Source organism: Acipenser ruthenus, chromosome 47 (assembly GCF_902713425.1).
Source record: "Acipenser ruthenus chromosome 47, fAciRut3.2 maternal haplotype, whole genome shotgun sequence".
Classification (NCBI taxonomy): Eukaryota; Metazoa; Chordata; class Actinopteri; order Acipenseriformes; family Acipenseridae; genus Acipenser; species Acipenser ruthenus.
The window spans coordinates 5,726,770-5,744,131 of record NC_081235.1 but is presented as its reverse complement, the minus strand read 5'-3'; the positions used below and the strand labels follow the sequence as shown (position 1 = coordinate 5,744,131).

General features: G+C 38.4%; 1 long non-coding RNA gene across 5 annotated transcripts in view; it reads left to right on the top strand.

Moving 5' to 3' along the window:
* The window catches only part of LOC117428833 (uncharacterized), a 62,288-nt gene that overhangs the window by 29,528 nt on the left and 15,398 nt on the right, over nt 1-17,362 (top strand). For all 5 annotated transcript variants that reach the window (XR_009319855.1, XR_009319852.1, XR_009319854.1 and 2 more), the window contains 2 exons: nt 2,649-2,746; nt 7,961-8,125. This is a non-coding gene — a long non-coding RNA (uncharacterized LOC117428833). The remainder of the gene's footprint in view (nt 1-2,648; nt 2,747-7,960; nt 8,126-17,362) is intronic.

Here is a 17,362-nt window from a genome sequence, read left to right as displayed (position 1 = left end):
TACCTTGTGATGCAAATCCATCTGAAATGCAGTAGCAAGCTGACGCGACTGCACCACGAGAGAATATGAATTACAGCCCAATTCAAACGCAATCCTTTCGAATGCGATGATAACACGAACATTTATAAAGAAATATACCATCACACCACTTTGAAACAGTGCTATACTCAGCCAATTCGATCTAACCAGCAGATTATAGAAAATAAAAAACGTATATTAAACTAAATCTGTATTTTATAGACGGTAAGAGGTTTAAGGACCGGTAAACAAAAACTGTTCGTTTTACATTTAAATTATCTCTGTATTTCTGATGAATATAACAGGGCTATCGCGTTTGCATTTGTGCATCCCATATAATGCGTCATAACGTGTTACATCCGTCAGTCTTACCGACATGAAAAAGTGGTAGCTTATTTGCTATTTCAGCAAAAGTAACGCTTCCCAATGCAAAACGGAAGCATATGTAAAATATGTGTTGCAATTTGTCGGTGGTGTAGTCCTCTGAAACAGAATCATTTATAGGAACATATACTGCATTGTATTTAAATTATATATTATTATAGACGGTAAGAGGTTTAAGGACCGGTAAACAAAAACTGTTATATATTACAGTATAAATAGCCTACAAATGCAAGCTAGCTTTAAAAACACGATGAACTTGAACTAAAGCCTTTGGCCTACACCTATCCTCTTTCAACGTCCCCGTGGAAACGGCAATTGAGTATCATCTTTACCGACATGATGAATGTAAGACTAATTAATACACACACACACACACACACACACTCACACACACACACACACACACGTGATTTATTTATTTCATTGCGATGTAAAATATCTTAAGTCATCATTATTCTCTCTAAAGATCGAACAATAGGCTTGAGCATGGCTTTGTAACATTGTTTCTGGAGTATTCAATGTGAGGCCTATCGTTCTTTATTAATGTTCTTATTAATTGTCAGTTCTGGTATACTGTGAATGGAAATAAGCACAAACTATTTTAGATGCAGTCTATAGCCTCCAATATATACAACACAGAACCAACCATTCACAAACACAAAAAGGCAGCTATCATTATAGTTTGTGAGGGGGAATGCAAAAATGTAATTATTATTCACCCTTCCTCCTCCTCCCTCCCTCGATGTCACGCTTTATATAATATGAACAGAAATATATTCTCATGAGGGGAGGAGCTCTCCTTAGAATGGAGTGGCCTAACCCACCTTTTACCAAATAATAATAATAATAATAATAATAATAATAATAATAATAATAATAATAATAATAATAATAATAAAAATATTATTATTATTATTATTATTATTATTTTTATTATTATTATTATTATTATTATTATTATTATTATTATTATTATTATTAATGTGCTCAAATAGTCGTTTCTAATGGGTTGCTCGATTCTATTCAAGAAAGGAAAGTCTCAGAAATGAAGTGTAATTGAGTATACTGCTGGAAAACGCACACGGGTTGAATTATTCCATTGTCATAAACAGCCTTCATTTCCACCCTTAGTATGTTAGGGATATGAACAACGCGTGTATGCAGTAGTGTGTGGTTTCATAATAACAAACAGCCTACAGTATTACAATTTCAAATATGGAGATTCTGGTAACTTGTGCATTTTTATAGAATATTGATTTCCATCTGGGAAGACCCCAACATTTCTACCCATGCAGAGCGGCTCGTACTGTATAAAGGTGTCACTAAACTGTACCGTCTGGGAGAACTCAGAAACAGAATCTTAAAGTTCTGTCAGTGCCTAGGCTGATAGATCGATAGATCGATCGGATATCTGCTGCGTGTTCTGTTTCCACAGACAGGCCTCTGCCTGCATACAGATGCACACACAGATGCACAGTCCACCTAGATGTCCAGCTACGTAGCTGTGTGCATTTCTTTAATTAAGCAAATGTATGTGTGTTCGTCTGTCCTTGGTCCGCTCTCCACCCCTGAGATATGAGGCTAGTGGTTACAGCTTTTCTTGTCTCGAGGTTGCTTGTGTGTATCAATAAGCATGGATAATGATGGTGACATCACAATTGCATTGGTGGAGTGACCTCCGTGCCCTATTCAGGGCCGCCAGCCGAGTGTTTCCCTCAGTGTCCCTCCCAGCAGCGCGTCCCCAGCCTGGCCCTAGACAGCGCGGCGTTCAGCATTGTCCCACCACCGTCCCTTCTATTATGAGAGAGAGAGAGAGAGAGAGAGAGAGAGAGAGAGAGAGAGAGAGAGAGAGAGAGAGAGAGAGAGAGAGAGAGAGAGAGAGAGAGAGAGAGAGAGAGAGAGAGAGAGAGAGAGAGAGAGAGAGAGAGAGAGAGAGAGAGAGAGAGAGAGAGAGAGAGAGAGACTCTGTGTGTGTGGCGGGGGGACCGATCAGCACCGTAGCTACAGTCTCAGTCATAGAGACTACTTCTACAACTGATACTGGGCGAGCGGGTTCACGGTGGAGCTGGATGCTACAGTTTTAATTGTATTTATGTATTTATTTATTTGGACAAGACCTATGGCATGACGTGGTGGACATGTTATATTATTTTTTTTTTAAAATAAGGATTCCTGTTTTTGTTTTTGTTTGTTGCCATCCCAACAGTTTTTTTTTCTTTTCTTGTTTTTTTTTTTTTTTCAAAAAGGACGTCATTCACCCGAGGGTTCGTGAGAAAACCCCCACCTTCAAAACCCACCCAGACAACCGGTCGTTTTAACAAGGCAACTCTGACAAGCAGAGCAAGTAAGTATAACTTCACGGGCTGCTTGACTTTTTAAACAGTTTATGTAATGTCCTTTAACTCATTGCTTCGTAGATTGCAAAGACACCGCAAACTACATATAGTGTAACTAACAAACATTTTTAAATGCGCTTGTAATTCAGTTAAAATAGTGTATGTATGTGTATGTATGTGTGTGTGTATGTGTGTGTGTGTGTATATATATATATATATATATATATATATATATATATATATATATATATATATATATATATATATATATATAAATGCAATGAACCAACTGTTAAATAAAAATGAGCTCTAGCTGCAGATGGAAGTAGCTTTTAAACGCATTATTTTAATGAAAATCAATGTGTACGTGCTTTATTAGAATGGTGGATTTTGTAACGGTAGAACCGAAGTGGAATGTTGCTGCATACTTCGTGGATTCACAGGCCTGTGATTTTGGTGAGCTTGGAGATTCGCGTTGATGCATTGGTTTAAAGTTTGTGTTGAACAATTGTAGTTTGGTGTCCTGTTGGGACCTAGTTTTGTTCAAGTGGCTTCAAATATTTCGTATATTTTTTCGACTGCTGCTGGTTTATATTGCTTAAGCATCAAGTACTACTTTAGAACACAACTTGAATACATTGTGAACGAGAAGTCACGATCGGGCCTGTTGTATGTGAATTGTAGCCGGGTGAATTGCTTTGCAATTTATGGACCTAAAGTGTTACCGAGGAGCGACTCTCTGCCCTTCGTTCTTACGCGGTACCCCGATCCTGAATGCTTTTCAAAACATCAGCTGAGTCTGTATGTAGAAAAGTGGACTCGGGGTCACAAAATATAACTTGGCGTTTTAAAAAAAGTGGTTTCAGATGCAGGATCCGGGCACATAGTTAAACCAAATGTTTTAGAATGAAACAAAGTCCTATGAAACCCGTGTGTTGTTGTTTTTTGCTTTAGACCCACATTCTGGCTGTAAAGTTATAAAGTATAGATTTACAAAAAAAAAAAAAAAGTATCTTGGGAGTTGCGAATGCTTAAAGAGCCTTTAAAATAAATATCCGATGAACAGCACAGCAATAAAAAAATCTGGTGGGGGAAAAAAAGCCAAATACATGATTTTAATAATGCATATTTTATAGTAGGCTTTTGCAAATTATTGTGCATTCTTAAAACGCTATATTTTGGGGGGTCTCATCTAGGACAAATGCTGAACTGTCTTTTGAAATAAAAAATAATAATACATAAATAAGTGACTGAATAGATAAATAAACGGACCCCGTGTAATCGTATCAGATAGAGACAATACTGTACCGTGCGTGGAGTTGAGCAGATTCTCTACCGGCCTCTCTGCTTTCCTGTGTAGACAACAGCAGCTGCTGGAGACGCGCGGTCCCTTTAAGAGAGCTGGGTTAGTTTTTCTCTTTGGTTATCTAGCTGTATGAGTGTATCTGATATCATAAAGCTAGAGAACCGAAAGTAGAAACTAATTCCGAGGACTTCGGCACCTGCCTCTGGAGCGCGGAGAATGGGGAGGGTGGAGGGGGGCAGAGACTGCTACGGCTGAGGGACATTGTGCGTTCGTTTCAAGACCATAAAATGCCGAGATGTGAATGCCACTGGGAGTGTGATTTTAATGGAATAAGTCCAACTGAAAGGAGTGCATGGGCGAGGGCTGCTTCTGAGAGAGATGTATCCATCTACTGTAAATATCTATATAAAACCAGGGTAATACAGCATTTGAACCCAAAATTGAGGGGATCGATCAAAAATAGATCTGAAAAGGCGAGGGAATCCGAGAAATACGGCCTTAATACTAATCAGGTATTCTGTTTGAGGTGGGTGCTGACGCCGTTGTGGGTATTTTTTCATTTGTGTGTGTGTCTCTGTGTGTAAACACGGTAAACAATTGGGTTGCAATTATTCAATGGATGCTTCGCAATGGAGATAAAACGACGATTCGAGCGATTGGCCTTTCTCGTGAGTCACGTGCTTAGCAAGCTGCAGAATGTAGTTGTGCATTCTGTTAGACAACAGTCTCCTTTTATTATCGGTGTGTACAGGTGCAGAAACCAAATATGCATATTTATCATTATTAGTAAGCACTTTGAATGCATGTTTAAAAAATATGATCTAGGTTAAACTTTAATAATAATAATAATAATAATAATAATAATAATAATAATAATAATAATAATAATAATAATAATAGGGTTGGGAGTAAATATGCAGTATCCTATAAACAAAACAAAACCTTATTTGATACATGTGTGTATAATTCATATTCCAAGTAGCTTCAGGTAGCCTATACTTCCTGCAATGCTTTTGAATTATCCTGATAAATACTTTGGATAGGAATGTATTCATTGTGGTGTTATATTATAGGTTTATCTGAATGCAAATATTACTAATACTAAAACTAATACTACTACTACTACTACTACTACTACTAATAATAACTGTAACCTATGTGCCAGTAATCACGAGAGGCATTAGGCAAATATGGACTGTAAAGGACTCTTGTCCAGGCGTTTGTCTAGTTTGGTTTTATGCGTATTTGGATAGTTTTAACACTAACTCTAACCCTAAAACAGACTGCAGAGCCTTCTATGACTTCTGGAATGGAAGTCGTGTTACTGTGCAGCGGGTTTTGACGTCAGTTTGCAACACAAACTATATGCGTGGGCCTGTAGGGCTGAATTAAAAAAATATAGCCAAAGATATTTAGACATCCAACCATATTTTATATTTTACTTTTTAGATGACCTGCTTATTTTATAATATAGACCACGTGATTGCCATTCTACTTCATTCACAATTACGTTTTCAAAGCGTGACGATCGACCATTATTTCAGGTAATGTGTAGCTTGAATGGGGACTTCATACAAACCTCTATTTTGGTATTATAGATTTTCTCATTAGAATAAAAGATTTATTTATTTTTTGGGGTTGTTGTTGTAATTAATGCCAAGGTGAATTCTGCTGCGCTTACCCGTCAACCTCCACGCGCACGCGGTATAACGGTTTCCTGCGCGCCTCCGCCACGGGGCGAGCGCGAGCGTATTTACAGTACTGGTAAATGGACAGCGACCAGTTACCGCCATTCTCTTCACAATACTTACCAATATGTTTTAACTTTGTGTGTAAATTACAGTATATTGACTGGTAGACTACTGCTAATTAAAATAATAAATGTGTTCGTTTTTAAGAAGAAGAATTGTCAGGTAATATTACTTTTACTAGTATTATTATTATTATTATTATTATTATTATTATTATTATTATTATTATTAGTAGTAGTAGTAGTAGTAGTAGTAGTAGTAGTAGTAGTAGTTGTAGTAGTAGTATAGTTTGAAAATTTAAAAGTAAAGCTGGTTATTCTGAGCTTGGCAGTTGGTAGCTTAGCAACCGTCTCCATCCAATTCACATCAGATAGAAAACCTTGGTTTTATAACAGGTTTGTGTAGGCCTTACCATTTTTTTTTTTTTTTTTTTTTTTAGCAATACAATATCTCTCTTGTTGCACATTTAATACATTTTATTTATAACCAATAAAACGACCTGTTTGAAAATGAAATTTTATACTACTGTTTATAAGGAATACAGTGTTAAAATGTTTAAAATAAAACATAACAGCTTAGGCAGTGAGTTTTACATATTGCAAGATTATAATTTAATATAGGCTACTTGCCAGTATCATAATGTTAACCAATTTAGCTAACAATATAATTGGTTCTTTGAAACATAGATATTATTATTGCAGAGGAAGTAATTGTGCCACAATTGTATTCCAGATTACAACCAGTTTATAAAATTTAATATTTTGTATCTGTTAGGTGCCTAAAAAGCTCACTCTTTATTAGAAGAATACACCACAAATACATTTCATGAAGGAGCAGAAACTCATGGAAGTTAAAATACATACAGACCTAGAGTAGAAGTCAGTTATAAAATAGCAAAACAATACAAAACATTTAAAAATAGCAAAACAATAAAAATGTAATGAACCAACTGTTACATAGAAAGGAGGTGTAAGTTGAATGAGGAAGTCGATTTTAAACACATTATTTTAAAGAAAATAAAATAAAACAATTTTAATAGTGCTTTATTAGAATGGTTAATATTAGTTTTAAGGTAAAACCAAAATGCAAAGTTGTTACGTGCGTCATTATACACCAAAAATAAAAAAAGAATAAAGCCATTAAAACTTGGATATCCTAAATACAAAATCACTGCGTTTTATTTATTTTTTACAGTCGTGGTCCTGATGCTGTTGTAATGCTGTTGGAAGGAAAATTATGTTTATAACTCACTGTACAGCACAACAAGGATTCTTGAAAATATCACTCAGAAAGTAGTGAATAAGTGGCTCCATTTAGAACTTTTCTGTGATGGGCAAATGTACTTTATTTGTCTGTGTGTGTAAGCTATGTTTGGACAGAGGATATAACCCGGGTTTCAAATCAGTGGCATTCTTGTGAGGACTAGTAACCAATAAACGAGGAGAACCACATCAATGTCTTCTTCTGAGCCCTTTTAAAACAATTAGGGACACAAGATGGGGGTAGTTTCTCAGTTGTTAGTAGTGGCACTGCACTGGTAATGCATTGCTTGATTGCAATGGTAGCTCAAGAGCAGTACAATGGTAAGTCTGCCATTGATATAACGATAACTACAGTAGTAACATTTGATATTTCTATGGAATAGCAAAGGCATGAACCAATATAAGGTGCTGTTAATCCATTACATTAACATGGTACCATATCAGGAGCTGACAGTGTGCTTCCCTCTCAAAAGTATGCGTTTAACAAAAAGAAAAATCGCTGGTAATTGCGGTTTGCTGGTCATAGTGGTTCTGGTAAGGTATTTTTCATATCCCTCATGGTTATGTAGTTGACTCGAGGACATTTTCAGGTAATGTTTGACTTTTAATCATTTGAAGTTTTGAAGTATTCAGGGTCTGGGTTAACTAAGAGCCATAGTTATTTGTAATAGTAGAAGTCATTAGTAATTGTGATGATTTGTTAACACTCGTCATCCATTTTTATTATTGTGATTTCCTGGCAGCTTGCAACTACCATACTCTTAACACCCTGAATCTTCACAACACATATCAAGCACAAAGCTCCTTTCATCTTATAGGAACTAGCCATGACCATGGTGGTATTGAAACTTTACTACCAGGGTAGACGTGAATGCATTCTGATTTCTGACTTTCTCTTTGCAGTGAGTTCCACCAGAGGTTGGGTGAGAACCACCCTGCACCCTAGGACTTGGATAGATGGGCCCTGAAGCGCCACAAGCAAGCCGGCCCAAGCTTGAGGAATCTCTGGGGATGTGGGGATGGCTTCTGTTACACATAATTAGCGGTTCAGAGTGGTAGCCACGATAGGTAAGAGTTTTTTTTAATATAATTCCTAAACTTAGCCATAAATATATAAATAAATAAATACTACTATTACTACTACGTATGACTGCTACTACTACTACTGCTAATAATAATAATAATAATAATAATAATAATAATAATAATAATAATAATAAATGTGACAAAAGTACAGGTAATAAGGTCTGTCCCATTCTTCATTAGAACTCAGATCCCCTCCCCCACCCCCAACCCTTTTGCCTTGAACCTGACAACAAACTAAAAAAACTTTTTTTAAATCGCCTGATCCAATTTGTCAGGATCCTCGGTTTGAGGAGATCAGGGAAAGGAGCTAGCGACTTGTGTAATCTATATTTTAATTCCATTGTCGGGTGGCCTCCTTATCCCTTTAAGATGCTTAGGAGACCCTGTCTGTCTCTCCTTATGAGGGGTGCTCATGTGGAAAGTCTGAGGGTGGCTTAGACACTCGCTCCCTCTAATTCTCTCTCCTCTCCCCTCCGATCCCTCCTCCCCTGCCATTGCAAATGGAAGACCGGCAATGCTCCTGTCAGCAGCTTCCAGCTTACTCATCTTGAAAGCCTAGGAAACCCAGTTGAAAGTTCAAGGGCTTTTCTTCCATTTTCGGGTGGCCTTTGCTCAGTGCATAGCCACCCATATGGAACACGGCATCTCTACCTCAACCTCATACATAATCTAAATGGTTGGATCTAAGTACCGCCACGCTAAAATATGTAAACCTTCTGTATCCACATTTTTTAAAATTTGTCATTACTGATTTTTTTTTTTTTGTTTTTTTTTTTTTGCTATACTGGTAGTAATTTAATTATGGGATTTTTGGGATATGTTTTATATTGCAGTAGTGACCTCCACCTGCATTATAATCAATATCTTTTTTTTTTTGTACTCCAGCAGTATAAATGTTACTATTGCTTCCTGGTATCTTATGATTACTGTACACAGGGATTTGATTATTTAAACAAATTGGTTTCAGGCTATTTAGATATTCCAAATGCAGCGCTATAGATAAACTGATGCTACTTCCTGGTGCCTTTGCTGTAGGTTTGTCTGATTGCAGACCATTGGAGTTTGATTACAGCACATAAAGTGATGTGCCAGGAAGCAGCAAGGACTTTTTGGTCTATATATCTGCATATTCCAAATTAAAATACAAGCAAACAATCAAATGATCTTCAACAGAAGTAAATGAGGTACCAGTGATAATAAAACCAAGGTGGGTTTAAATGGGTTAAAAACAAAAGTTAGCACTCCTTTAAAACTATCAGCATTGTTGGTGTTTATTACAATGCACTTCTGTTTTGAGTCATGATCTGTAACATTGCTTAATGCAATGTATAAAACCTCCTACTGCTGCACATATGAGTATGGGGATTTATTTTTACAATAAAGTAAAAATGTTATGCAGAAAGTTAAATGAAAACAACCTTGTTTGATTCAGGCACACAGTAACTACAGTAAACCCTTTCCAGAGTTCCATGGACTGCATACGAGCTATTGGTTTAGCAATCAGCAGGTTGAGGCTTCTCTTAGCCACTGAGAAAACAAAGCAGCCAACAAGTGCAGTCTAGGAAGTCTGTAGAAAAAGTTTTTTTTTTTTTTTTATAAAAACTGCAATAAAATCATTCAGATTTTCTTTTCCTAGAAATAAAAGGTTTTTTTTTGACATACTGTGGCACGCTGTTTATATAAATCTACCTTGGGGAGGAGAGGGGGGGGAGAGACATGGATTTTAAAAATAATAATGATAATAATAAAAAAAAAAACAGATCAGAAAGTGAAGATTCAACCCTGTGGCGGTTCGCCATACTCTATAGCAACCTTTTAAACCTTACACAAGTTGAGTTGTGTTTTAGATAAAACTAGCTGGTGGTTGGAAATAAGCAGTCGATATCAGGTTCACACACAGTTGGATCAATACAGAATGAGGATGTCAGCTATCATTGGAGATAATGGGGAATTGAAAGGAACTGACAGAGAGAGTGTTCTTGATGGTGAGCTGATTCCATGTTGAGCTGGTTGGAAAGAGAATTTGCAGTGTACTCTTACCAAAGGATCTTTGATAGCAATGGCGGGGCTCTACAGTGGTTACGCCGATGGCAATGTTTTGTACCTGGTGGCAATGGTTGCCGGCTACAAGTTAAAATGGTATTTTAAAATGTTCATATTTTGACATACCAATGATAACATAATGGCTTGAACCAATAGTACAATGGTACCATATTAATCAACCAGCTTGTTTCTGTATCTGTGCCAATCGTAGTGTTGCTGGTAATGGTCTGCTCTATTCACAGTTTGTTCAGCACGAGTGGGGTTATTATTGCGTGATTCATTCATTTCCACATCTCAGCTGTTTCGTTGTTTGTTTGTTGGGTTGTTCATCCAGCTGGAAATCTGGGGCAAAAAAAACAAACAAAAATAAACAATAGTCTGAAGGCATAAGGCACTGTGTGCTGTGCTCGTCCGGGCGATCCTGGGAGGGAGCTTTTTCTAAATACCGGTATACATAAAGCCGTTCCACACCATTTGCCTTGCTTATGGATAAGCCTAGGGCAGGATGAGTAATCCCTTAATATACAGGGCAAAGTCTCGGATACTGCAACTGTATCTTTGGGTTCTGTTTTCAATTTAATTTTTGTTTTTCACGGGTGGTTGGGTTGGTGGGTGTAAGAAGGTTCGAGAGGCCCACTATGCCTGCTACCCTTTACCGATCCTCCCCGCGTAGCCGTCTTCTGTTTGTTGCAACAACCGAAAGAACGCCTTCTCTCTTATGAAGTGTTATGTTTAACACTTAAAGTATATACATATATATATATATATATATATACACACACACACACACACACACACACACACACACACACACAGTATGTATATGTTTGTGTGTGTGTGTATGTGTGTGTAGAGTAGGTGGGGACATCAGAGTTCAAAGGTTATTTTACAACATGACCTAAATGGAATTAGTCTGTTCAAGACGTAGGATTCTAAGGCAAGCTTAAAGCAAACTCAGAGCCAGGCTAGAGTAAGGCAGATATAGAGAACAATTATGATTGCTCAATTTTGGAGCAACAGAACCCTGAGTCATTCATAATAATTGCAAAATTAAAATGACATGTGAAGCTACTTGCTCTAAATCCGCTATATAACGAGGGCAGTGATATATTGAGACACGTAGAAAAAATAAGCTGTCAAATAATGTAACTGTAATATGTATCTAATGTACTTTATTGCTTTACAGATTTAGTGAAAAATGGGGAAATACTTTATATTGCAGGGCAAATGGTAAAAATACCAAATGTCATACTGACCCAGTCATAACTACTATATTACTAAACAAAATGGCATGAGCAAAAAAAGTAAAAAAAAAAAAAAAAACAACACTCTGACTTATTTTTGTTGTTAAATACAGTAACAAAGCCTACAGACTGGTAGCATCCAACAGGTAGCACTGATAGCATATCTATTATAGAACTGACAACCAATTCATATTGTACGTCTAATGCAGTAATATGTTATTGTCTTCAACTTACGGTACTGGCATTGCGGTGTTACTGTATAATCTACATGGATGTGGAAGTATAACAAACTGGATAAGATAAAAAAGCAGGATCTTTTAGTGTCCCGGGAAGACATATTGAAATCCTGGGACACCTTCCTCAAAACCGGGATGATCCCAGGAAAACAGGGAGAGGTGGCGGCCCTAATACACAGCCAGTACACTTTCAATTTCTTCACTTTAAGCTCCAGGCAGCAAAATGTTTACTGATATAGTCTGATGGGGTAATTATTATTCAGAGGCACGCGGTTACATTTTAAAGACTGTTGAAAAGGGGAGCCAGGATCGTAATATATCTGAATCATAGTATAGTGAAATGCGCTATACTGAAGGGTGGGTGCATTCTCTTTTTGAATTTGTGTTTTAAAATATATTTGGGCAGTTGTGATCTGACACATTTGTCCCAGTACTCAAAGTCTTCTCTCGCAGCTATACATTTTAAGGTATTTCCAAACTTTTCAACATTTTCTGGCGATTGGTAGGATCTCAGCAACTCTGCCAGGCTTTTAAGATTTGTATGCGAAAACTGTTACAGCTCTTCTTATAAGTTGATTTAAATTATGCCCTCCGCATTATACAGCGTGATAGGAAATAAATCTCTTTACATGGATTCAATGAATAGGAGGGGGGCTGCTTTTATGTAAGGAATACCAGAGCACATTAACATAAATTAAAACCAATTGGAATTAGGGGGTTGGGGAGGAAATGGAAGTACCGACATTAAAATAAAGATAAAAAATAAAATAAGGAAGACTCCTCGCGTCTTAAAAAAAGTGTGCTGGAATTAGTTTTGGTCTGCAGGCAAGCAGGGAGAGAGAGAGGGAGGAAAAGGGAAAGTGTGCCTGTGCATCTGGAACCTGACTTGTTGAGATTGATGGACTTTCAGACGTAGGAAAACGGCAGGCTTCACCAGGATACCAGGCCTCTGAAATTTCTATGCAAACAGGACCTTGGATAATGAGGCGTATTTATTAAGGGGGAGGGGGGGGTATAGAGGCACTGTGAAAGGCAGAAGGCTGCTGGATGAATGCAAGGAAGAGGGGGGGGAGATGGAGAGCAGAAAAAAAAAACCGACTAGCCCTTCATTGGTTCAATGTAACGAATGGAGCAGCTGTGAAAGGAGGTCTCCTCTTTTTCTCACGCCCAGCGCAAGGGGAAACAGTGGTCTTGCTGGCGAGGGTCAAGTCGTATTGCTAATATATACACAGCGGCTGTGTACTTATTCAATACATACACTCTGCACACTTATTTTATGCACACACGCACACACACACACACACACACACACACACACAAGCAGAATGCAGCCTGACACTAATTTCATGCACACTGGGGCCTTTGTCTAGGTTTAGGCCGGCAGTCTGGGTTACTCTCGGGGTCTGCAAATTAACTAACTGTCTGTAAGCAAACTAACAGACAGACACCCCCCTGCCCCCCCCCCCCCCCCCCCCCCCCCCCACACACACCACCACCACCCCAACCATACAAGCACCTGCCACCTTCGGGTGCACATTCTATAATTCAAGTGTGGCTGGGCAATCTGCATGACCACCTGGACTTCACAGCCTGCAGTGGAAATGACACACAGATTGTAATATGTTTCACTTTGTTATTTTTATAGCCTGCTTAAGTTGTTAATGAAACGGAATACAGTGCATACAGAGAGATGAGTGGAATGCTATATGGCTACTGTCCTAAAATGTTACAGAAGATTTCCTGTCTATGTTTTTTTTTTTATGTTATGGTATAGTATTAAATAAAAAACATTTTTCTGTTCCTGTCATTCGCTTGGCTCATCCATAGATAGGGTAGATTACCGGTACTGAAATTTCACATTCAGCCTTGATATGTGAACCATTAAATAGCAATTAACAATGCAGTAGTATATGCATGTACAAAAGTAGAGGATCCAATAATGTTTTTACATCCGACAGGCTTTCTGCTCTCATGATTCAGTACCTGATCAGGGGTCATTTAGATGTTTCTGTCAGCTTCTTAAGGGCCAGCTTTCCTCCCACACAGAGTGGGCAACCGGTCTCCCAGTATCCCAGTAAGGTAACCTCTGAGACAGATCCTTTGAGACTGGGAGCCTGAGGCGTTCATGGATTCATCGCAGGATCAAGAGCAGTGTCTTCTGGAGTTTTTATAGCTGTAGGATTACACAGTAGCCGCAGTGTTTGCCTGCTTGCCGTGCTTGTTCCATAAAAAGAGATTTTTTATCTTGGAGACTCAAAATAAAAATGGGATTGTTAAAATATTTAGACAGACATATATGGGTTTGAAAAACAAATTATTTTTTAACATGCTGATTATTTGAAGTGGTACATTTTTGAAGCCATCACAGCTGGCATAGTGCAGAAAGAGTGCTGACATGTATGATGTTCAGGATTTAAACGTGAAAAACAAATGCCATTGCTTTGTAAGCCTGCCTCATTGTCTTGTATGTTCATTATTTAACTCAAGGAGTTGGTGATGACTTCTAACCTGGCCAGTGGCACTGCAAAACTGGGCTTATGCAAGTAGCTGGAAGTTCAACCCAGCTTAATCCCTAAATAACCTCCCGTCACAAAGTTGTTTATTAATTTAAGAAAGGCCATATGTGAGGCGATGTTGTGCTTTCAGCAGAGAAAAAAGGAAAACAGTCGTAAATTATTGGAAAAAAGTGCAGGGAATAAAAGAGGTGGGTCATGAACGGGTCACCTGGAGTTCAAATCCCAGTGTACTGCTTGGGTCCTCACAGTGGGGTCAGGGTAGGTGTGACGAGTTTGTGCTGGGGCTCAGCCTTGGAATGAAAGAGAATTATTTAGAAAGGCAGGGCCAGTAACTCATTTTGGGGGCGCAATATTATTCATATGCCAGTGTTGATTTAGTTTAATTTCTTCACTTTTATTTAATACTGATATATTTAAACACTTTGTGAGACTGATACATTATAACTAACTTTACTAACTCACGATTAGCACTACTCTTTGACTACCTTACCCAAGCCAGGTAAAATGCCAGAGCATTACTGTAGAACAATATAACAGCCAAGGCCTTAAAGAGGATGGCAAATTTAAGCAGTGTTTCAAATCACACAGCTTTGCTGCAGCCATGTTCTTTAAAAACACCAGGACTTGAGATGTTTGACTCAACACAGACAATTATCGGTCATTACAGCACCCTACTTTTACGTCTTGCAGAAAAATCATTTCTGTGACCATGATCTGAATGGACTGCGCACAACAGAAAAAAGATCTGTACAATATTCTTGTGTTACGTTATTGTTTATGAATATTGTTAAAATAACAATGATGATAATTACTCATTGAGTAGTACCTTTGTATCTTTGCATCACCATTTCTGTCTTTCCCTTTTTTCTTCTTTCTCTCTCCCTCTGTCAGATTCCCTCCCCCTCTATCTCCTCTCTCTTCTCTCTCCATGCCTCGATCTCTCACTTATATGCCCTAAACCCTTTTCTTTCTTTTTCTTTCTCTCTCTCCCTATCTCTCTCTCTCTCAAATACCTGGGATCTTCCTCTTGTTTCTGGTCTCTCTCTCTCTCTCTCTGTCTCTCTCTCTCTCTCTCTCTCTCTCTCTCTCTCTCCTCTCCCCTTGCCACAGCCCAGCCGCAGAGTATTCTGGAGGAAACGTCAAAGTTAATCTGGGCTCTGCAGGCCATGTTTACACCATTTTCCAGCAGATTTACCCTCAAAGGGGAAACAACATGCCCATTCTTCCATTAAACGTGTTCAAACACATACCCTGCCTGTCTGACACCCACCCATTGTGTGCCAGCTCCCCTCCTCCTCCTCCGCCTCCCTCCCTTTCAAATACAAAGGGCCTCAACGACCATAACAAGACGTAAAGGTGCTACCAAAACCAGTAATACCAGTAAAACTAGAAGTACAGAATGTACAGTAAGCATAACAAGAATACAACTTAAACTCACGTTAGTTCATCTACTTTGTTTTGGTGGTGCACTGGCTACATGATAACTGGCACCGTTATTTCTGCTACTTATTTTTTTGTCCCCCAAAAAGATTTCCCCTTCCTGGTTGTAAGCAACATTCAATCGGCATGAGAAAATATGTTCTCTTGTATTTCTTTGAGTTTACAACAGTGGAGAATGAAATATCAGTTTCAAGTTCTCTCTCCGTCCCCCACTCTCTCTGTTCCCACTCATGTTTTCTCCTGAATGGACAGACTTCTTCTTTCTGCCGACTAATTGCAACTCTCTTCTTCTTCTTTTGGTTTTGATTCTATTATTCTTTCTTTTAAAGGCTGTTTTTCTTTCCATTGTCCCCACGTTCATGCCTAATTGCTCCCCTGTTGTTAACTCATTCACTGTCATTCTTCTTCACTCATTAAATTGAAATACCGTTTAATTAACATCGCGGGTCCATGGAAAAAACAGGATGCTATTCAGGCGCTGTGTTTTGAATATGCACTCCACAGATTATCTTAGAATATGGATATATTTCTAGGTATTACCCTGAAGAAACCCTAGCATGACCATCGGCAGACACCTTTCATTACCAGCAGTGGTGGCAATATGGATTTGATATGGTGCTATAGCATCACCAATAATTACCAGTGTGTATCTATACTGTTGTTATACTGTATTTGTAAGTATGAAAATATTACCACTTGATTGTACCATTGTAGCTGACCATTAAAACAATATTTGGGCTGTTCAGCAACAAGGGTTTGGTTCTGTAGGAATCTATTAAGTTGAATGTAAAGTATCCCAATTGTTATATTCTGCCCTTGTATTTTTTTTTTGCTAATATAAAAACTTAAAAAAAAAAAATTCTAATAGCTACGATATATACAACACAGGGTTCCCTCTTACCCTCTTTCTTCTATCTCATCCCCTTCTCCCTCTCCCTCTCACTGTCACTCTCTTTCTCCTTTGACCGACCCCCACTCCCTCTGTGGTTTAATTGAGTCTATGAGTCAGCCTCCCCCTCATTCCCCACGGGCCCCTCCCTCCCAGGAGGGGGACATTGTCTGCCCCGTCCCGCTGATGTAATCCCCTGGCCGGGACAATGGCTGGACCTTGGCGGCATAGGGGTATTAGCCCCCCAATGAGAATACTGCTTCTCAGCCCGCCCCTCCTCCGACAGCCCCTTACCCCAAACATCTCTACAACCCGGGCCAAGAAAACAGGGCACCATTAAACTACACAGACCATGCCAAATGGACTCAACAAAGGAGTGGTGCTAGTCACTAAAACAGACTTCATAAAGTATATTGAGAAAAACCATTACTGCTTAACCAGTGTGCCTCGTAAACAGTGGTGGAACAAGCCTACCTAATTAACAATATAGAACTAACTCACTTCTTAGACTATATTATGCCTAATAAATACACCTAATAAACAGTATTGTAGGAATCATTGAAACTAGCTAATTATAGCTCACAAACTGCATTGAATGGGCTAAATTGATAGTTCATTATGCATCTTTCTTAAGTTCTGTGTTTTCCAGGTATCGTTCTTGAATAGATTGTGAAGATAAGGAAACGTTATGATTTCTGTAATGGACGTTTGCTTAAAGAACGGGACTTAATCGAGAAGAGTTCTCCGTTTCAAATTCACAACTTAAATGAAGTAACATTTCTTGATTTGTGAAATAATTACTGTACTGTGAAACACGGGAATACGTTTCATTGCTAGTTTTATAACATTAA